A 23366-nucleotide genomic window follows, 5' to 3' on the forward strand; every position below is an offset into this window, starting at 1 on the left:
TTCACTGGTGCCGAGCACAAGATGTTCAACATCTTGGGCACAGACTGTAACAATTTGGGTGCCAACCCCATCTGGCAGACTCTTTCAAAAGAAAAAAATTACAGGGCAGCCTGTGAAGAAGCTGATGCTGTTGCATGCTCTGAGAATTTGTACTGCGATAGGAGACTGAAGAAAAGAGAAACTTGAGCAAAGTCCCTGGACTACACTTTCACAAGACTTACAGCTGTTTCGGTGAAAAATGAGGTGACTGATAGTCTTAAACTTCTGCATGCATAAAACACAGAGCTGTGTGCATGTATTTTTATATAAAGAACTTAAAAATATTTTACAGGATTATATCCCTATCCTTCCACACCATGTGTAAACTAATTGCAATGTGAGGAAACAGAACATGCCTGTTGAAATGCTAGTGTCTTCTTTTTAACTGTATCAGTCTCCTTGCACCACATTCTTTATGTGTGGCCACCAACAACAACCTGAGATATGACTAAGATAAAGTGCGATGCAGTTTTTAACCCAGTGATTTAAGACACAGGATTGGAAAAAGAATTTAATTAGATACATTGAAAATAACATGGTATTAATTCCTTGACTTCCATCAATAAGATTATTTAAAAATATATTCAGTTGTACTCAGTTATGTGGACTATGCATAGGTGATAGCTTTTAAGCTCTTTGACTTCATTCTCATTTCAGTGCATTTACAAAGTGCATGGCTATGTAAAACCATCATAAGTAAGGAAAGTGCAAAGAACTTCAGACTGTGCTGTTATTGAAAACAGTACCGGTATAAACAATTTATGGCACTGCTAAAAGCATGTTACTATTTCAAACCTGAATGTTAACAGTAGCTCCCTGAGTTGCTAATTCTACTCTGAAATTACTTGGACTTCTCAGCATTCTACTTTTTGTGGACGAATAGACACTGGCATCAAGTTCCTCATTGTTTTTTATGCCATTTTTACATATTTTATCCAGTTTTAAAATGAAATAGATTTTTTTTTTATTTTCCAATATCTAAACATCTGTTTTTTCATATATGCAACTATGATTTTTGTTAGAAATTTTTAGTTCTGCTCCATGTGTCTCTTTGCTTCACAAAGCAAAAATATAAATGCATATATGTATACTATGGATAGTATATTCAACCTGCCACATTGCCTGATTATGTATAAATATTCAAGGATCAGCTATAAACATTTGCTGCCAGAGCAGAATTTCTTTTTTAAAAGAACATTATTCTTTTTCTGCATATAACATAATCAGGAAATGGTGGATGACGTTCATTTTTTCAGTTACTTGTTTACTAGGTCCCTTCACCTATAAAACTTGATCGGTACAGAAATTTGCTTATTATCATTTATGTTAAAAGGCTTCTCAATTACCTGACAGTTACATGTCAATTTAATTTGTTCCCCTTGATAAAATTTCTTTAAAAAATGATAACTTCACAGACTACTTACAGATATGAAGAGATCATAGTGTGTCTCTTTACCTATCTTTAACTTTCTGTCCCTACAGAAGGCAGTATTAGGAATAAGGTTCAAAGGGCTAGTAAGCAAGCCTACTCATTTACTCATGTAGATATGCACTGAAATGCATGGCTGCTTTCACGCTATGCACAGAATCATAGAATCACAAGGTTGGAAAGGACCTATAAGATCATCTAGTCCAATCGTTCTCCCACCACCATTGCTACCACAAGCTACTAACCCATATCTTTAGTGCCTCATCCAGACGCCTCTTGAACACTGCCAGGGAAGATGACTCCACCACCTCCCTGGGCAGCCATTCCAGTGCCTGACCACTATCTGAGAGAAAAAGTTTTTCCTTATGTTTAGTCTAAATCTCCCATGGCACAGCTTGCGACCATTTCCTCAGGTCCTGTTTGTTGCTGAGAGAATAGGCCAAACCCTTCCTCATCACAACCTCCTTTCAGGAAGTTGTAGAGTGCAATGAGGTCTGCCCTGAGCCTCCTCTTCTCCAGACTAAATAATCCCAGCTCTCTCAGCCACTCCTCATAAGACTTGTGCTCCAGACCCCCACTAGTTTTGTTGCCCTTCTCTGGACACGTTCCAGGACCTCAATGTCTTTCTTGTAGTAAGGGGCCCAAATGTTTGATGTTTCCAGGACTACATTTAGGATTCAAAGTTAGAATTTGTTGGCTGACAAAAGAAAGTGGGTATCTGTGTTTCAATAACCTGCAGCATCTCTGTAAAAACAATTTCATTTCTGCCTGGCAAAGTGAAGTTCGAGTTAATTAGTTTATTAATTTCATTTATACTGCCAGCATCTTTTTCAGGGTGATGGCAGTGTTCTCTGATCTCAACAATGTAATATTTTTTATGCAGAAACGAATTCTTAGCTTCCTTATTGCTGCTGCCAGTATGCGTAAATAAAAATAATATATTACTGCTCTAGTATGTATTCAGCTGATCTATGATTCTTATATTATGTTCCCCCTTGAACTTCACAACTTGTTCACTCAGGTATAATAAATGATGTCAGATGTTACACTTTGCTTAAAGATAGCGGCAATAAAAATCATCTCAAAAGCTGAGAAGTTACTCAGCTTTCAGACTTTGAAATATCTGCTTAGTTTGATATTTCTATGCACAGCTCTATATATTGCTTGTAAATTAATATTAAAGTATCAAATATCCCAGGATTGATTTACTGATATAAATCAAAGTGTGACCCTTATCAGTCATAATGCTGTGTGTTTGTTGTTTTTTTTTTTAATTATAGATTGGTTGATCTTTCTAATTAAGAGCCAGAGGACAGTTTGCTACACTAATGCTTAGTCCCTAGAATAACAGTAGGACAGCAGAATAGAAGATCAGAAATTCTCCACACTAGGTGAATCTTCTCACTTCAGAAACAGACCTTCTTCAGGTGTTCAATGGTAAGACCTTACCGAGAATAGGCTATGTGGAACTTCATATGGCCTTGTAGAGGGGTTCCAGAGTGTGTGTTCCTTTTTTTCAGGGATTTTTTTTTTTTTTTTTTTTCCCAGAGGAAAAAGGTTCAGACAAAAGGCCACAGAATTTTACTTCTACTATATTTAATAATTAAGACATTGAGGGAAACAGCAAACTGATATGACACTTGTCAATAGCATAATATTGAAAAAGGTATGGGTTATTGGATTGAGGATGCATAAGTGAAATTTCTTTTTAAGCCCTTTATTCTTCTGTGCAAGGTCTTTTTATCAACCTATTCAGTAATTGCACTCTAGAGAATAAAATTACTTTGTACTTATTTCGTTTTTCACATAGCAAAAACTTAAACAGAGATAAAAACATAAAACAGTTTCCCAATCAGACCAGGAGGACATGGGATGTTTTGCATACTTTTGGACTACAGCAGAGGAAGAGTACCCTCAAGATGTCATTTAAGGGGCAACCCTAGAAAATGATGTGTGTTACAACCTCACATTTTCTTCAGGATGCTTTGTGCTGCTGAGTTACTGCAAAGAGACAGGAAAACTATATCTGAGAAATCCTATCCTGAGAAGTGAGACACTGAAAACAGAGAACAACATATAAATATAGACTGAAGCCAATCCTCTGCTACGACCTGTGTGTGAGACTGTTCTCCAAGTGCAACTGGGCGTAGTTGGCTTTTGAATGCCTTGAAAGTCCAAAATTTCAGCTGGGGACATCCAACAGATGTTATATACAGTTCTGAACAAGAAAATAGTGTACTTATTGAATAGTAAGCATGAGCCATCTGAATTGAAGGTTACCCTCACTTAAGTGAGGGACAGCATTGTTATTTTATTTATTTATTGCCACAAGACTGTACATCTTTTCCGTCAAGATATTCCAGGTCTAGAAATGGCTTCACGCGTGGGATTCACTGTAGTTTAATCACACACACCATAAACTACTCCCCAGTGAGTTAGATCTGATTCCTCAGCTGAATTTCTAATCTCTAACCACACACACTTTGGGAAATTGGATGAGAATTATCTCATGACATAGGAATTTACTGCTATTTTGTCTTCAGCAGCTTTCCTTTCATGTGGTGAGAGAAGGCAATGTTACCAAGGGCTAACACAACAAATGCTTCCTTCTAAGATCATCCAAAATCATTTTGATTTTTTTTTCTAGTGGACAATGGGTAAAAATCTGTAACTGTAGAATAAACAAGGAAATAAAAATTATTTTTAAATGTTTGCCATTTATATCACTTGTTTATCCAGTTCATAATACTCTCTGCATTTTACTGCATCATGAATCCCTCATTCATACAATTACTGTTTTTCCTTTAAACATTTTTCTTCCTTGTGGTGTTGCTGTGTTCTTTTCTCTAAGAAATGGCTGTTATCACTGTTAGATAATAGAAAAACAGGCAATGTTTGTTTTGCTTTTGATCACAGTTGCTATTGCATCCTATTACTCTTTTTCTTTTTCCAAGCAGTGAACACCACATGGGTTTCATTTTCTAATCCAGAAAAAAGATGCTGCAACCAAATTAGCTTGGATTGGAAACACTGAGATTTCCTTTTTCATCACTGTCTCCACACATAGCAACGACAGATACTTCACAAAACATTGAGAACAGATTTATTTACATGACTGTAATTAGTCTTATCCATGCAATTACGGAAACAGAACTACACTCTCAAAGCTTAAATATACGCTTTCTACTTAATACTGATCCACTTGAAATCCCTCCCATCTTATTTGTACATATTTCCAAGTGTGATATGAACTGTTTATATCAACCACTTTAGTAGTTCTTCAAAAGCCGTGAATTACTTAATTATAAACAAACTGGCACACTTAATGGGTCCTACAAATAACATATCTCAGGTATGTGAATGATATCCAGCTATTAGCAGTGATGCAGTTCACTCAATGATGCCAAACACTAGAACCCTTTTAGTACCAAAAGGCACGTCTGTGTGCTTAGAAAAGAAAATAACGTACCTTCAGTATATAAAAAAAGCACACGTGCACTGTGTTCAGATAAACTGATGTGGTCACTTAAGTGTAAGCAACTAACTCTGAACTTACATTAAAAGAGAAAGATCTCACATGATACTTATGTTCTTATAGAATAAACAAGATGCATACTTACTGAAACAATGTCTTGTCACTCATCATCTCAATCAAAAATGAGCAGCTGTAGTTTTGTTTCCCTGTAAAATAAAGAAATATACAGAAACTAAGTACATGAAGTAACTTAATCCTATTTAGCAAACTGACAAACAATCTGTTTATCAACTTATCTAGACTGTTTTATATGGCCATTTAAACATTCTCTCTATGAGAATTAGAACTTACGGTTTTGCAGAAGGCTTCATGGAGATAAATATATCCAACGTCCACTTTTTTTTCAGCTTTGCTATCAAGCAAAGCCTTATGAGTGGTAGAATTCAGAAGCTTCAAAGAACACTCCTGACTTTCATACTTACTACCAAAGACTAAAATATAGTGCCGTATACAGGGTCACTACAAATACCAAGCAGAAGCATGTTGACATCATTCAGCTATGAAAAAAATACTGAAGGGAGATATGGTACAACAATTCATGCATTTCTTCAATATTTTGGGACTAACTTCATTTTTCAAAGATTTGATGCTGTGCCTCCCCTTAGCTCAGTGGTTAAAACCTTTACAAAGAAGAAATCTGGGCTGTTTCTGAGGAGCATTTAAAATCACTTAAACTTTTTCTCCAGCAAAGATATTAAAGTTTAACTAAACCACTTGGAAGGCAGATAAAGAGGCAAATACAGATATGCTCTCAAAATCAATCTCACAATCAGTTGACTTCATCTGTAATTGATTATGTATTTACAAAGGAATAAAGACCAACAGCGCTCTTCTGCACAGTGTACCACACAACCACATACCGTGCAAAGTTCCCCATCTAGAAGACATCACTTGATGATATGGAACGATGTGCAACAGAAAATGCCTTGAAAATTTTCTTTCATGGTACCCCTGCTAAAACAAACCCCAAGCTGGAACAGTCTACCAGGGTGTCCACCCATTAAAATACCTGTTAAACTGCAATTTCCTTTCACAAATGGAAGTCCCAGAAATAATACAAACTGTTTACAGCTGCCTTGCATCCTGAACATACTTTGCTGAGCTAAAAAATTCCACTACAGTTGCAGAAGTTTTACACCACTATTAACTTTTCTTGTATTTTCTGTCTTGAGAGAGCTAAATAGGTGACAGAGCAGATGTTTTCTACCTTTAATTTCTCTATTTGTATATATCACTAGATACATTAATATAAAGAAAGCTATGGGTTAGGTCTACCTTGAATATTTTTGCCCTATAACAGCATTATAGGTCTAATGTTTCTCTCTGCAAAAGTGACTACAGAGAAGAGTTTTCTAAATTGTCCAAATCTAAGTTTCAGTGACAAAGTGACTCAAGAGCCCACGGGTTCTGATATGTAGAGGTCTGTCCAATTTTTTAACCTGATTAAAACACATTTAGCATTTTCTCCACTCAGAATAGGTACAGAAATTTCACCCTGTCTCAGCATCTTTAAAAGTCAAGTTCATTATTGGGCTCGGAGATTTCCTGCCAAAGCCGGATGTGAGACATGTACATTCATCCTTATTCTCACCTGTTTCCAGTTCAGAAAATTTCAAGGTTTCTGGCAGATGAGAACGTTGACCTGTCCTAGAGCTTCGCTATCAGTTATCAAACTAATAGTTCACACAGTTACCTGCACTTCATTTTTCGTTTGCTCAGGTTTTGAGCTAGAGTTTCAGAGCACTGATTTATTTCTTTGTTACAGTTCAGATACTGCTGTTTATTAATGAAGTCCATATGAACAATAGCTGTTCTCCTTGGCTTTCTTAAATCACAGATGTGACATCTCTTACTTTTATGCTAAGAATGGAAATATTTTACTTTAAATGTAGTAACACTATGCACTACTAAACAACATTTTCTTTTATTATCTTATTTGAAGCTCTAGGTTTAGTCATGTCATATAGGTGTACAATGTGAAACAATCCTTTATTTAAAAAATAAAAATAAAAATAAAAATAGTTCTCCAGTCCTCTTCCACTTTGCTTTGATTCCATGTTGCTTTTGCCTAAACTATTTCACAGGAAGATTTATTCTGCTACTCATGAACTGTGTTGTTCTCTGTCATCTCAGGGGATTCAGCTGAACCGTAAGAACTGTTACACCAACAGAATTACCTATAAATAAGGGAGCCTGTATGTCAAAGGAAGCGCAAATTATCTCAGTAATGCTGAAGAGATACAGCACTGGTATGACCCTACTGAAAAAGTTTTGTGTTTTCTTCGCTTAAATAAAACCTGGAATGAGTTGAAGAGTAGCCAGACCTCCCACTTTCTACCATCAACAATTAGGGAACCGTTGACAAATTTTTTTTAAAATTTAGGCACTTCTAATATAAAGCAAATCCCCTAAATAATTAACAAATTTATTAAAAGATACCTATAAATATTTCACCATCGAATCATCTCTACCTTCTCTGCCTACATGAAAAGAAATGTTTGCTGCTTTGTATCATCAGCACTGCCATCAGCATGTGTGCCACACAGCTTTAAATCACTGGGATTGCAACAGGAAATCATTCATGGAAATAATGACCTTCCCATAATTCGTTTCTATGTGTATTGAGGAAGAAATCCTTTCAGGCACAAAAGCAACCTGCAAGAAAAGTGTTTGAGAAAAGGTGTAGATTTAAACAAGAATCAAGATTCAGTTCACTATCTATGCCTAGTTCCAAATTCAGGGATTCAAGGTTATGACAAGATCTGTATTGTAGGTAATACTGATCATCTTATGTCTCCACTTAGATTCAGTGCATTGCACAGTACCAGAATCTCCATCAATTATGCCAAAGACTATTCAGAGGAATATTTAAAATGGGTGCCATTTCCCTTTTACATATTTTGATATAAGCCAAAATGCATTTTGCAGAAGATCTTGCATAGTATTAATCTCTAACACAAAGTTTTCACTGAGAGCTTTTTTGAATTGTTATAAAATTGTACATCTACCATAATAATACACAGCTTCATTTACTACAAAAGAAAAATATCATATGATTGTAATCATCGCTGAACAGTTCAACTAAAATTTAGGCAACCAAAAATGTTATTGTTTTTTAATGAGCAAACAAGATGCAGATCCGACACTTCAAAAATCTTCTAGAGCTTGATATCTGGCACATACAGCTGCCAAGTCTGTTTTCTAAGGAGCAATACCAACAGAGAAAGCAGTTGAAAGAGAGTCCTGTTTACATTTTTCACCATAATAAAAGATAAGTACTTCAAATGTTCTATTTAGACATCTGTATTTGAGGCTGCAGTGCTACCTGAGTAGCTATTTTTTTAACCTTAAGTAATGTCCTAAAAATACCAGCTATTTTCTGTTCATGTGTGCACAAGGTAAGAACTTAGAATGCATGTTAAAAATTTACAAGGCAATATAACAGTTGTTAGCTCCTCTGACAATACAGAGACCAAAATATTATTGAACAGCTAGAGATATCAAGTACCAAGGCAGTGGATTATAACTCCACTAGTCATCTAAGATTTTTCTAAAGGGACTACGATTTTATCGTCACTGGCAATTCTGGAATGAAATGGATCTTTAGTGTCAAGCAGCTTTCTCATCTCTTTCCTATCTCCACACTATTTCAAGTGATGACAATCATCAAGCGATGACCAAGACACAGATTTAGTTTTTAAATCTGTGGACAATGAAGTTCAAACTATAAAATTCATAAAAATCAAACCTCAAGCCTCCTCAAAACTGCTTATACATACGTGCATTTATTAAATAAAAGACCTTCATTAGCTGTAATAATTTTAAAAAAACTAGATGTCTCCTGCTTTTGGACCCAATTCCTTCATTATTATGACAACTGAATTGAAAAATATCACTATAAACACTACGATGCTGGTAAAGAGCCAATAAAAAGGTGCAATCAGTACCTTGAAACAGTACAAAAAAGGACAAGTATGTCTGATGAAAGGTGGTGCTATGCATAGCCCACGATACATAATTTGAGTTTTCCAATGTAATGTTGTAAGCGTTTTCTTTGCACTTATTATCTACATGAAATCTCAAATTACTTATGTCATTCATAGATTTCAAGTTTTACACTGAAGGCATATGGGAATACTTTCTATCCTCTCATCAGGTAAGTTCTGAGAACCTGACCATAAGTTGGATACTTGGGCAACTTCATAAGGAACCTCATTCATGTAAAAATGGGTATCTTGCATTGCATGATTTTGTACGGTGGATTGATGATTTATGAAAAAAACACAATTCTTCTTGACAATAAAGGTGATAGCACCTTAGTCAACATTTATACAAATCTTCTTCCATCAGATCAAAAGTGCACACAGAAAAAAGGGTTACCAGTCCACTCAATTTGTGTGGAAATGTCCTCAGAGTTCACAGAAGCTTTTGATGGTGGAAGTTCACATTTTATCATGCTGAGAGTGTTTGAGATTTTATTTGATATTTTATTTTTATGAAATTTTTATTTGAGATTTTATTTTATATTAAATATTTGATCGTATGAGACATACTATGTTTAAAGTACTTCACTGAGAGTGTTAGAAAAAGCTTTTCATCCAGAAATCATTTATGACTGTCCATTTATGACTTAGGTTCTTCTAGAATTCCTTAAACTTAGCATACTTTCTCAGTAATTTATTTCCTTTTGTTTTTCTGTTGAAGAGATGGCATGACCCTAAAAAAAAGAAAAATTCTCAGGAATGTCAGGCTATTCCACTCACGAAAAACACTATTCATTCCCTAGTCTTACTCAGATGACAGTTTACTTACTAAATAGGTTTTTTTTTCTCTGTTACTGTGTACAGAAAAGATTTGGAGTTTTACTTCTTCATAAACAGGACATTCAAAAGAAATAGTGTAGATTTGATGACTACAGGTTCTACCTTTTGGCAATGTCATTTTTTCTAGGTTGATCCAGAAGCAGGTGAAGTGCACAGGTTCTCTAACAGATTGAAAGCTAAGGATTGGTTCTGGTTCTCCACTCAGAACTGTGCAATGGACCAGATCTCTAGATCTCCTCTGCACCTTGTTTCTGTAGCCTAGTATCAGTCATACAAGTCATTTTAGACTGTATGCTTGTATTCCTGAGCAAAGATGAAGAATTATGAAGTAATCATTTCAGCTGGACTTGGGAAGTCCAGATAAGCAAAATGCATTCTTTTTCTCACCTCTTCTCCTCCCTCTATTCATTAACAACGTTTAAAACCCCAATGTTCACTTCCAATTCTGTTACCTTTTCTTAGATTAAACCATTTATAGAACCTCTTCATGAAGGGCTGTTCTCCCCTCCTCTCTTGCTTCGTAACTTTCAATAGCTTTGCCAAGGAAATGATGAGAAGATTCCTGTTTTGTTTCTTTTTAATTTAATGGAATAAAAGCCATGGTAGTTCCGTAGTTTTCTACTGGTCATCTGGTGACATATAGTACTAATTACTAGGACAATATTAAAAATTAACAAAAGAAAATACTTAGAAATGATGTTGTTAAATTAAAAAGGCTATCACAAGAAGGCAGATTAAATGTTTGCTTAAAAACTTACTGAAATTAAAGTTATTGCACTGCAAATAATATCCAAAAGAAAAACATATTTTTGAATCCACCAGTGTAAACTGATATGTTCAGAGATGCAACATTCTCAGATTTTAATCATCTGTGAAAACAAAAACAGCCAGTCATTCACTTATCTTTTGGCTGCCTTTCATGTAAGCCTCCTTTATGGAGCTTGGAGTCCAGCAGCAAGAAAGAAATCACTGCTCCTTGGGCTACAGCCTCCTGTTATGATCCTTCACCATCATGTGGTCCTACAGGGCAGAACTGTATGACACCCTCTGGTGATCTACTGTGCAGTGCCTCAGCTTAAAAAAGTTGAAGTCTGTCTTCTACCTGGTAGAATTGTTTTTATCATAAAAAAATAAAGAGTTACCAAATAACAGATTCCAGTCACATCTCACAAAGTATTTCTAAGGAAGGCAGGGTCTCAAAGAGTCTTTTATTTAACTATTGTACTTGTGCCTCAGAGGGATGAAGCAACATTCAATCTAAACCTGCCCTAAAACTGTCTCCTTGTCTCCCTCGGGTCTACTTCTTGTTAGATACTTGCACAGTTCACAGTCTGGCATTGTGTCACATCCCTTCTCACAAAACAGCAATACCTCCAATGTCTGAACAATGTCATATGAAGGTCAAGAAATTGCTGAAGCCTGAACACAATTACTCATTTACCCTTATAAACACAATTTTCTTTTAATAGATGATGGCAGTTTTGTAGACACATCCATGCAGCTCTACATTAAACATTTTTTAAACTCAGGTTTCTTCCTTCAAACACTGCCAGTTATTCCAAATATTGTAGCATATAGACCCTAAACCATGATAAAAAAGCAAAGAGAAGAGAGTACAACTACACAGCATGCAACTGTGTAGAATAACAACAGTCCGAATCTTAAAACTCTCCAGTAAGAGTATTAAAAGATTATTTTGGAGAAGTATGTTGCCCTGGTTTTGGCTTGGATAGAGCTAATTTTCTTCCCTGCAGCTGGTATGGTGCTATGTTTTGGACTTAGGATGAGAACAATGTTAATAGCATGTCAGTGTTTTTGTTGTTGCTGAGCAGTACTTACACTAGGTCAAAGATGTTTCAGTCACTTGATTCAATGCCAGCAAACCTGGGTTGATGCAGCATATTTCAAAAAGGCACAGTTCTGTATCAAATGGCTGTTATAGGAGTCATATAAATATCTGGAACTTGACCTCTCATGTATGTAACTGTAACTGCGAAAAACAGTTACTGACATAATGAAAATAATTATTCAAACTGCCTGAGTCACTTGTTGACAGAGAGGTTAATTCAGTTTATGCACTTTTCTGAGAATAACCTGAACCTAAATAGTGATATAATAATTAAAACAATTACAGTAACTACATTTCAGGAAACCTGGCTCCGTTCTCAGATCAGAATAGCAGAAGCTTCTTGTTATCTGTATCTACTAACCAAATGAACGTCCACAGATCTTTGCAATAAAATCTGTTTTACTTCTGTCAGACTTGATGTCTCAGAAAAGTTTACGTCTTTAATTGCTTCTGTGTAAATATAACTAAGATGACAGTTCAGCAAACTCACTGCACTATAACAAAAAAACAATTGCATTAACAATAACAGTGCTTCTGATCTAAGATTTAGCACTCCACTCCTGAGGGAAAGCAATGGGCATTTGGTTGTACTGAGTATATCTACTTGATGTCAGATCTGTGGGAAAATCCTCATCAGCTTTTTAACTGATCCTCTGATTACAGCAGTAGAAGTCTGTAGAAGACCGGATGAAAACATTTGGGTAAATTCACCAGAGTCTGTTCAAAGATAATAATGGTATTATATCAGCAAAACTCAGAATACTTTACAAAATAAGTATTTGTGCTTCCAGCAAGAGAAACAGCTAGTTTCCAAGTAATAAGAAACATTGCAGCAGGTCAAAGGAACAAGTTGGAGTTAAACCTGCATTCTCTTCATCTGTTTTTACAGTATTAGTTCCAGATTCTACATGATCCTTACAAAGAGCTCACTGAAACAAACAGCAAGATCTCACAGAGAGAAAAGCTTTGAAGCAAATCATACACACAGATCTTGAGAAAGAACTCTTTGAATTGAGCAACAAACAGAATTGAGCTAACACTGGGAGTAAAGCTCTCTACTACAGCAGAGAATCCTAAATTCATTCATTGACTGTTAACTAACTGTCAAAATATTTCACCACCCTTGAATGCCAAAACTCAGGTATTACCAATTACAAGCTTTCTGGAATAGTTACTTAGCTAGAGCAAATGTAATTCAGTGAACACTGCTAATTTTACACTTCCATTGGTTTACATTGCAATTGACTACAGCCTCAAGTCATTCTGTTGACTACCATTTTACGGAGTCATGGGCATGCTCCATTCCTATTGAAGTCTGAGAGGGTTGACAGTGTTTATGCTCTCTCAAGAATGTGTTCTATATGATTTGCAAAAGATGTGTATAGCTTTTTAATAATAAAATATGTATGTATACTGGTCTTCTAGCATTTTATTCTCAATAACATGCTCTAGGAACTGGAGATGATATTTCTCTTTTCTTCGCTTGCTGCCCTGCCCTATAATGAATCCTTCTACATTCAATCCAATAACCTAAAAAATTAACCAAAGAATAACAAGAGTTTAGAAACTGATGGCATAAAGGATTTTAGACTATTAACCACAACACATGACTTTTGTCCCTTAAACAGTTTTGTTCAATAAAATGAAATTACAAACAAGTAACACAGGATTTTCTTTTTCTCCCTGTTTTCCATTAGAAAACAACCAGCTCAAAGAAAAGAATATCAATATTGCATTATTTACTTGACAAGAATGCCAGGAAGAAACAGCATGATTTAAGTCCTGAAAATATCCTGACTTGCGAAATGCTTCGTTCCATTTTAGACTCAGTTATCAATGATTCTACGTTCATCATCTATTACTCTTGTAATTGTTGATGACTGTGAACGTCATTCAACTGTGTTCTAAATCATGAAACTGAGTGTTTTCTATATGGTTGGAATGGAGTTAAATTTCTTTGTAACAGCCCATATGGTATAGCGTTTTGGATTTGTTACTAAAACAGTGCCAATAACACACCAGTGTTTTATTTATTTGTAAGAAATACTTGTACAGCATTGAGGTTTTGGCTTTTTCCCAGTTTCCCCCCTCAGTGTCAGCCAAAAGTGGGCAAAAATTTGGAAAGGATTATAACCTGGACAACTGACCCAAACTGACCAAAAGAATATAAGGCTGTAAAAAGTCAAGCTCAGATGAAAAATTGAGGAAAGATGATCTGGGGGATTCAAACACTGCTCATAGACTGTCTAGTCCTATCTGCCTGCTTAGGAGGGATGGTGAATCAATGCAACCTTGGTTTAGGCATTTTCTTTTTCTCTTCATTCTTCTGTTTCCCAGATTTTTTTGTCTCAAACCACGAGTTTTCTCTTTGGGTAGGGGCCAACGACTGAAGAGCTGTTGGCTGGGGCCAACTCACCAAATGAGATTTAAAAAGTAAATTCACATCAACTACATGGACACTCCCATACCATATCAGTCTCCTGCAGCTACTGGTTTTGCAGTATACCATACCAACGCTAAAGCTCTGTTTTCTTCCTCTGAGCAGTTCGAAATACTGAGACACCCTGATACCTAGGAAACAAGAGGGCCTCAGAGCTGTATTAAGATCAGCATTGCCTTAGGTGAGACTGTAAAACAGAACCCTAAGTTCTTTTTAAAGCTTTTAGAGAGATTTGAATATATAGTTGGAAAAAAAGCTGTGGGCATGTAAGTTGGCACTGCTCCCTTTTGAGTGGAAATACCCCGTGTTAGTGAGAGATTCACTGATGGGCACAGATGGTTTAACAGAAAATGAACAAGACAACTATCAATTTCCATGCCTGCAATTCTTTTTTACACTGCCATTCCTCATATGGCTCCTTGACTTAACGGAACAGGTTACACAAGGCTTTAAGGAAGATGCCACAGCTGTGCTAAGAAATAGTGCAATTTCCATTTAAAATTTTCTGAATGTGTAATTTTCCAAGGCTTTAGTCCAAGATTTTCTCTTTCTACTGAGAAAATCTTACCATTTTACTGTCTAGGTATTAGTAGTTCAAGCTAAGTATACATTTCCTGACCCTAAAAACAATTTCAAATTTTCTATTTCATCATCTTTTTAAATGATCAGAAGTAGTCAGTAGTTTTACTATACAGCTTTTCATCCGGCCACACTACTATTTAATCACTGAGGAAAGTAATAAGTTAAATCTGACACTGGTGGAATACGAAAGAAATTGTGTCTCATAGTTAGCAACGTTAGCCTAGTTTAAATGCTGCTGTTGCTCACCACTGGAAAAGGCATTGCTCAAATTTTTAGTAGATATTTATGAATATTTAAAATCCCTTACTCATATATTGAAATGCAAATTGCTGCTGCCATGTTACAATAATCACCTCAAAAGACTGCACTATAGATTGCAAATATTTGCTCCAATTTTGGAAAAACATTTATTAGCAATGGATCTGTAAGCTGTACTTTTTTTTTTTTTTTTTTTTTGCTGTTGGAATTCCTTTAAAGGTTTACAAATATTTGTGACTTACTGCTGATTTTTCACTCAGTGCCAAAAAAGCTCTGAATGCTTTGCAGATTAAACGAACAGGCATTTTCTATGTGAGCTTATAACTCAACTGCAGGGTAATAAATGGAAAGATCAAATAATAGATCACAGGAAATATTAATATTCCTATTGAGTTTAGCAATAAGTTCAAAATAATGGGCACTATGTACTGATTAAGTTGCCTTTGAGGTAGACAATATATTTTGCACTAAGAAATGTACCATGCAAGATAGAAGGTACCTCAGAGAAATGAAAGAGAAAGGGACAATAGCTAATCACACCTTTTGGTTAATCGATTTCAAAAATCTGCTCCACAAATCTGTAAGTTAGTCCAGATGTACTGTTGTTTGAAAAACTGATCAAAAACATGAAATGCAAGTTCTTAAGAAAGGTCCCAAGTCTAAAATTACATTTTCCATTACAGTCTTCTAATTTCCGCAGTTTTAAAATACACATTTTGAAATACACTCTAGGGGAAAAAAAAATAATGGATAAGCAAATCATGGATTGCTTTTCTCCTTCTGAAACAATACACTTACAAACTTCCTCTTCGTTCTTCTGTGAACATTTCATTGTAAAGTCACAGAAAATGGACATTTCCCTCCTGAAGCTGATCACAGATTACTTTTCTCAGAGCAATTCCGTACTGTTTTCATGCCAGTTGAATCCTCAACAATGCCATGCTGTGAGTTGCTGATTATATATCAGGTATGTATCACAGCTTGATGATTTCATAGCTCAGAGAAGCGCTCAACTAGGAAACATTTCAGTTACACTCCAGACTGTCACAGATGTCCAGACCAGACCCAACAGTTAACATCTAACACTCATTAGAAGAAACCCACATAGAGAGGTCCAGTAACATTGCTAAGATTTACAAATCAGAGTAACACGATGATAATTCTTCCAAAATGGAAATATTAATTGCTCCTTTTTGTCAGCTTCAGTTTCTGTTGTGTATTTATGCAATAACTTCTGAGTAAAGACTTGGTGTGTATCCAATCTGCATGCAGTTACTGATATAATTGTTCTCAGTCCTGCTGTTTTCAACCGTGTCTGCAAAACAAGTACATAGTAAAAAGGGAACCATTCATTTTGCCACCAAAAAAAAAACGATTCACAGACCTTGCGGAAAGGTGGTTTCAGTTCTAATAAATGCTTGCTATTGAGTTCTTTTGGGCTGAAATAGCTGCTGTAGATTTAATAGTGAAGTTAATTCATAGTTAATAGAGAAGTTTAATTCATAACTCTGTTAATTGGTAACATACTATAATATTCAACATCAACAGCTAACGGGCATTTACTTCTGTATCTTTTTCAGATTCATGCAGGGGATGACAATATTAGCCTTCAAAATATTGTTTGTATGCTCTTCAGGATCTAAACCGTTCTTCATGCTCATCAAAGTATATGGTTTGTTTAATTCTTAGCTTCTCTAGAAGTAGATTGGTCAAAACTGCTTTTCCCAAAAGGAGCAAAATCAGAGAATACTCTTCTATTCCAGGTACTAGCAAACTGCATCATAAACTCTCAGTTCTTCAGTGCACTCTTTTTCCAAAGATATTTTCAGTTGGCTGTAACCTCTACTGAATTTTTCTTATTGAAAATTCACTTCAGGAATAATATAGAAATAGCTTGAAGAGATTTATACATTTTTATTTCTTCACCTTCTCTTGAGTGAAATGACCTAACACTGTAGCATTCTTTGTTATCAAAAAATTAAACACCTAATTACTTTTGATAGGGCTTTTGACCACAAATGTCATTAATTTCAGTTATCCCCATGCAAATTGCACTACATTGCAACTGTGCACAGAAGATTATTATCATTTTCATCTTCAGAACAATTTAAATGAGTGTATTTATAATTTAATGTCAATCCTGAAACTACTTTTAAATCTTAGCAACTTTTCCTATACTTCATTTACTGACAGTTTTCTTCTAGTCTGCTTTTAAACTCACAATTGACTATGAATAAAAAGGCTACTCGGTTTTTTATTTTTATTTTTTCTATTTCCCTCTAGGAATGGTTACCAATAATGCAAAAACAATGGTACTTCTTATGCAGTGAAGGGGAAGATAAGCCCAAATGTAAAGCAAAGAAACAAACAAACAAAAAAGCACAACGTTGAATATTCAGATACGGATACACTGAGAGAATAACACAAGGAATGCATCAGTGGAACAGGACTAAGTCCTCACACAATTTCTGTACTAGTCTAACAATCCAAGCACAAGGCTTTAGAAATGTAGAGCATTGCTACAGGACTTTTATAACTCCATAGGCAAAGTCTGTGCAAGACTGTCTAATGGATTCTGAGTTTTTGTTGTTGTTGTATTTATGTATACACCTGCAGAAATTACTAAAATGTAAGTATTTGTTTTCAGGTTCAAATAACTAAATGCTACAGACTGAAATACTTAATCCTAGCAGAACATCCTTTCAGAATGCCTTCTGTCTGTGAAAGTCAGTCTCCAAAGAATCCATTCTAATGAAAGTTTACAGTAAAAAAAAAATGTATTCTAGCTTTTAGTACTGTCCAATTTCAAGTCTGATTCCAAAAAAGACAGTGCTGAAATACAAAACCTTGGTAGGGTGGAACAGCAGGATGAATCTTCTGAAGGCTGTAATTTATTCTTGATGCTAAAGCAGCTAACTAAAGATACTGTAGATAAAAAAATATTTTGTATAATAAAGTAAAATTTCAAGGTTTTTGCCATCTTTGAATTAACTGCAGTGACAGATAATGAGACATCAAAAGGAAACAGATGCTAAACTCTAACTCAGTACACAGTGGAGGTTCCTACCCGTGTAGTACAAGAGCATGTATACTACACAAAAACATTTCCAGAGTATATTAAAGCCGCGTGATTGAACTCCCAAATAAAAAGACACAATTGTTCTAATGCAGCACTCACAATCCTTTTTACCCACATTTATCAAAGCACAATACTATACTCTACTATCACATACAATTTATTACATATAATCCAAAATTATCAGCAGGTTATCTTATAAAGAAATTGTCACCAACACCACACAAAAGCCAGAAATACATACAAAAAAGCTAAACAGTGGCATGTTACAGTAATTGGATTGATTTTCTGCCATCATCTGTACAATATCTGAATGGAAAAATTATGCTCATCCCAGAAAAATTATCTCTTGCCCTGGCTTCCTGACAGTGTGTTAGAGTTGCTATAGTTCACATAGCTGAGACAGCTGTCTTCTCCAAACTTAGAGAAAGGAAGATTTCCTTTGGTATATTAAATAATCAGGTCATATCAAACCAAATCCTACAGAATCTAAAACGAAATACAGCATTACATGACAGTCTGTCAGTGGTATAAACATTAACATAATAGGGGCTGCTTAGGGTAGAAAAATGAGATGGGAAGAAACGTCCTGAACAGAGAGATTAATGAAAATAGATAAATAGGAAACCTAATTACATCTCCTAAATAACTGAAGTATTCATGCCATCCAGAAATGATGTATTATTTGACTATTTCTACTACTAAGAATAGTACTAGCATTCTTCAGTAGAAAGTCCAACTCTAAATCTGTATTTCTGTCCTAATTATGTGTTTATTTCTTGATTAAAGAAGCATTTTTAGTCATAATAGTACATAATTACAGACTTCATTTCAAGCACTTACAATATGGTTCATTTTAGATTTTTGCTTACCTCCTACTGAATAAATGTTTTAAAGCAAAAAATAATTTGCATATTGAAAATGAACTGCTCTATTTCTCTTGGAGAAATTCTGGGTACAATAAATAGTGAAGGAATCCTAAAAATCAAAAAGGAGAAAAAACTGAATATTGTATCCAGCTGAAACCCTAAAAATTTGGCCATTCAACTGTATTTTTTATTTTGAGCTTTGTAGGGTGAAATGGACCTGACAGTAGAGCTCAAATGTGTATGTGAACTTGCAAAGAACTGCATTTGATTGTCTACAATTATGCCTTTCCTTTCAACACTTTTCTACAAATTTAAATACAGGGAAGTGGAAGAGTGATAAGGATATACACTTGTGCCAGCTATAAGGCTCTGCTCTTTTCCTATCCTAATTTTCTCTGTCCTTGAGTCTTTTTCTGGTTTCTTTTTTCATACTCTCCATTTTTTACCCTCAATTCCATGTTTTATTGGACACTTTCTCTATTCTGCTAGATCCCTAAATACCTTCCACCGCAGCCCAGCAGTTAATAGCAATAAAACTCTCGATAACAAACAAGAATCTTTCAAAGGACAATACCATTCTCATTCTTGTGACCTCAGGAGAAGACAATAGTATCTTGTGCTTTTTGAACTATAAATTCAAGGAGTGTAAATGGCAATACATTTAGTTCACAGCTTGAAGAAAAGATTTGCGAGCTGAAAGATCATTAAAAAAAAAAAAAATTACTAAAAGATTAATTCTCCTGTGCCCATAGAAGACAGCAAAGATAACTACCTGATATCCGTGGTATCTCCAGGGAGAAAGAAACTCGACTGAAATTAGATCAGTGTAATTTCCTTCCTGCATATTACGTAAACAGTAATACTGAAGCAACAAAGATTCTGAGAGGCATGGCACAGAATTACAACTTGAATGAAACAGTGAGCTAACCTACCAATTTCAGATCCTGTTCTGATGTAGTGTTGTGACTTATGCAGTACTCACTTGGTTTTTGCTAAATTAATCGGTGGACAGATTCACTCTATTCCATTATTCCATTTGGCATCACAAAAAGTAATTAAAGAAACCTAAGCCCTTGATGCACCATAAAACTACTGAATAAACTCAAAAGATTAGGGGAGAAGAGTTTTATATTGGAATAATAAATGAAGGGGTTTTTTTGATACAGCCAGTGCTTGGGGGGTTTTGCTTCTTGTCTGTGGGGATAAAAAAAATAATAATCAAAAGTGTCTGAATAAATTACCAATCTTGCTTATGGCAACAGCCTTCTCTCCCTAAGCATTAATACACTTCATAATAGAACACATACATAAAAAAAGAACATGCAAATGTCTTCAAAGAGTGCAACAGGATTTTTCCCCCCATTTTCCTGTACTTGGAATAAAACTAATCTCTTAATGTTTTGGAATATTCTGCCTCTTTTCTGTCATTCTCTGAAGTCTGTTCAATGCTAGAATTTTCAAGGAAAAGGGTAAAACCAAAGATCATACAAGTTACTTGTAATTTGGCTATCATCTGAAAAGTCAGTGAATGGTTCATAATTAGGATTAGAAAATAAGGCCATTTTATTTCAAAAATTATCACATATTCAATCCACAGTTTATCACTGGAGTTTATAAATGAGATATTCCATCCTGTCTAAAGTTATAGCTATAGATTAGTAGATTGCACCTTTCCCACTTAATTTTTTCATCAGCTTGCTGCTACATCACAGTTCTACTAACCTCTCTAGAAGTCAATACATTCTCCTTCACTCTCTAACGGTTGCTTTGTAGAAAGTGTTTTTCTCTGAAGAAAGCACTCAAAACAGAGGTGTAGTGGAGACTCGTTGTAAAGGTACTGTGGAGCAGAGTATATCTCTGAAATCACAATCTGTCCAATAAAGCCACTCTTCCCAAATAAATACTTGTAAAGAAAACTTCAAGTAAACTGATTTCAACTTAGTCCCCAGCGTAATTCATAGACTGTCATGAATAGGTTTTTAAACAGGTTTGAGGATCACAACTCACATATTGACAAATACCAGCAAAGGAGAATGGTAATTCACACAGGGGGAAATCTTTGGTCACAGAGATGACTTCAGAAATCCCCCACTACCCTGCGCTAAGTCTCATGTGAGTCACACCATGCTCAAATCCTTAAGTTGCTGTTTTAATTGAAGCAAATTCTGTTCAATCACCGTGTTAAACTGGCTGATGATTAAGTGCCAATTAACTGCTGTTAAGAATCATATGATCTAATCTCATGATTTACCAGAAAAAAGTATTAATCAATCCTAAATTATTGCTAAAGTAAAGATTTTTAGAAATCTATTCACAGCATAGACAGGACGCTTGTCTGAATTGCATACACTGCAATTCATCTAGTGCCTGTGAATGAACAAATAGGGTCTGTCATCCATGATATCTCTCTATGGAACATTCATTGAGTACAAATATCTGCACAGAGGAGTTATATCTCATGAGGTTGGTAGCATAGGAAAATTCTACCATCAAGACTTCATAACATTATTTGCATTTTAATTGGAAATCTAACTCAGTAGATGGTTTTCTAATATTCTAGTATTTTTCTACACCCTAAAAAGAACCTTAAGAGCATACATCCAGGAAAATGACTTGTTTAAAAATATACCCCTAGAACATGTGGTATGCCTAGTAGAAGACACATCTCACATCTCCTGCAATAAAAGAAGGTGGTCCTGTTCTGCAGCTGACTCTGCGTTCAGACTATTCAATCTTTCATCACTAGAACCAGCTTAGTAACATCTGCATACTATATATAAATCTTATTATAAACAACAAAAAGCAGAGACAGCATTTCAAGGTTAAGGTACTTCATTTGCAAGACATGGCAATGGTGTGAAATGATGATTTGGTGAATAAAGCCATTCACAACTGGAAACTACAAGTTACAAGTCCTGGCACGGCTAATGAGATGGTGAAAGATAGAAGAAAAGCAGAAGATTGGTGGATGTGCTGTAGCTGCCTCTGGGCACACCACACTGAGTTGATGCCAAACATAAATATGGGAGGTAAATACTCTGGGCTTTATTCCATAAATGAAAAAAAATGAAAATAATCCAACCACTTATTCAGAGTGAATAGGATGTTAGCATATAACATCCTGTATAACGACAATAGCAGAAAGAGTTGTCTATTTTATGCCAAAGGACTTAGAAGTGTTCTGTGGAGCCCAGTGGAAATTTCCAAGGGGCAGCACTGAAGCCTAAATCCATTCTGTGCACAAATACAGCAAGAGCAGCAGCAGTGCAATCTCTCCCTGATGGTTCTTCTCAGATATCTCGGTTCTGAGCTTCTGAATAAAAGTTAATGTATGAGCCATACTTAGGACACTTAAACTGCCTGCACTGCAACTGAGAGGTGAGATCACAGTTCCTGCTAATATCCCAAACATGTCAGAACTACCTAGAATAGGTAACTGTAGAAGAATGACTGTGGCATTCAACATGGAATAACTAAAACTTTTGCATAACCACAGCAAAGCATTTAAAAGTAAGAAAAATTATCAAAACTTGCATCATTGAAGCTCTAGGGAAATTGGCAGTTAGATGCCTTTACAAGTAGAGTTACAGCTGTAGATTTTGGTGCTCATGGGCCCACAATAGGGCATCTACATTCATGGTTCAGTTCAAATCAACGGTACGTATACTTTTGAATACGTATTTTGAAGAATAATTGAATAATTATTCTTACCGTTGTCACTTTTTACAGTGCTTTACTTTGAAATGTAAATGTTTTTGTACTACAAAAAATGAGAACAGAAATATAAATAGCTCAATAAATATCATTCCTCTCCATATAGTGCTCCCTCATGCAATTAGAGGTTATGTTGTTTCTGAAGAGTATTCTGCTTTATTTTCTCTAATAAATGAGTATACTAAGAGCATTGCAAGGCTGCAAACAAAGACTGTGTAGAAGCGCACAAAAACAAAATATATGAATGCAATATGTTTACAGTAACTGAGAATAATACTTCATAGTACTGAGAAGAATAAAGTTATGAATTCTAGATATACATAGGGATCCAATGGTGGTGACTGGCTCGTTATGACACTAATTGCGGTGGCAACACTTTTATTGCATTGTTGCATTTTGACAATTAGATGAAGGTGTATTCTTGTGGGAAGAAACAAGCTCCTGCTTCCTTACTTCAGTTATGCTACCTCCTTCTGACTATTGGATGCATCTTCCATAAGGGAAGAATCTGAATTTTGCAGCAAAAAAGTGAGCAGACAGCACAACAAATTATTAAAAGGGACATTTTCTTACTCAAAGTGACTTCATCTTAATTGTACATTCTCTTAGCAACTTTTGGCACATAATATTATGATTAGGGTGATTGATCATGGGAGAAGATGCTATGTCCTAAATCCTGTACTTTTATTCCAAGCCATTTCTGTTTCAATTTGGAATAGTGCATCTGTCCTAGAAAAAAAAAAAAAAGAATA

General features: G+C 35.3%; 1 long non-coding RNA gene across 1 annotated transcript in view; it reads right to left on the bottom strand.

The window, feature by feature from the left end:
• Positions 1-2929: 2929 nt before the first annotated feature.
• The window catches only part of LOC128086562 (uncharacterized), a 90052-nt gene continuing 69615 nt past the window's right edge, over positions 2930-23366 (bottom strand). Inside the window, exons 3-4 of the long non-coding RNA XR_008209420.1 lie at positions 5089-5149; positions 2930-3469 (exon numbers count right to left, since the gene is read on the bottom strand). This is a non-coding gene — a long non-coding RNA (uncharacterized LOC128086562). The remainder of the gene's footprint in view (positions 3470-5088; positions 5150-23366) is intronic.

The sequence above is a fragment of the Tympanuchus pallidicinctus genome, unplaced genomic scaffold, assembly GCF_026119805.1.
Source record: "Tympanuchus pallidicinctus isolate F22 unplaced genomic scaffold, pur_lepc_1.0 scaffold3, whole genome shotgun sequence".
Taxonomy (NCBI): Eukaryota; Metazoa; Chordata; class Aves; order Galliformes; family Phasianidae; genus Tympanuchus; species Tympanuchus pallidicinctus.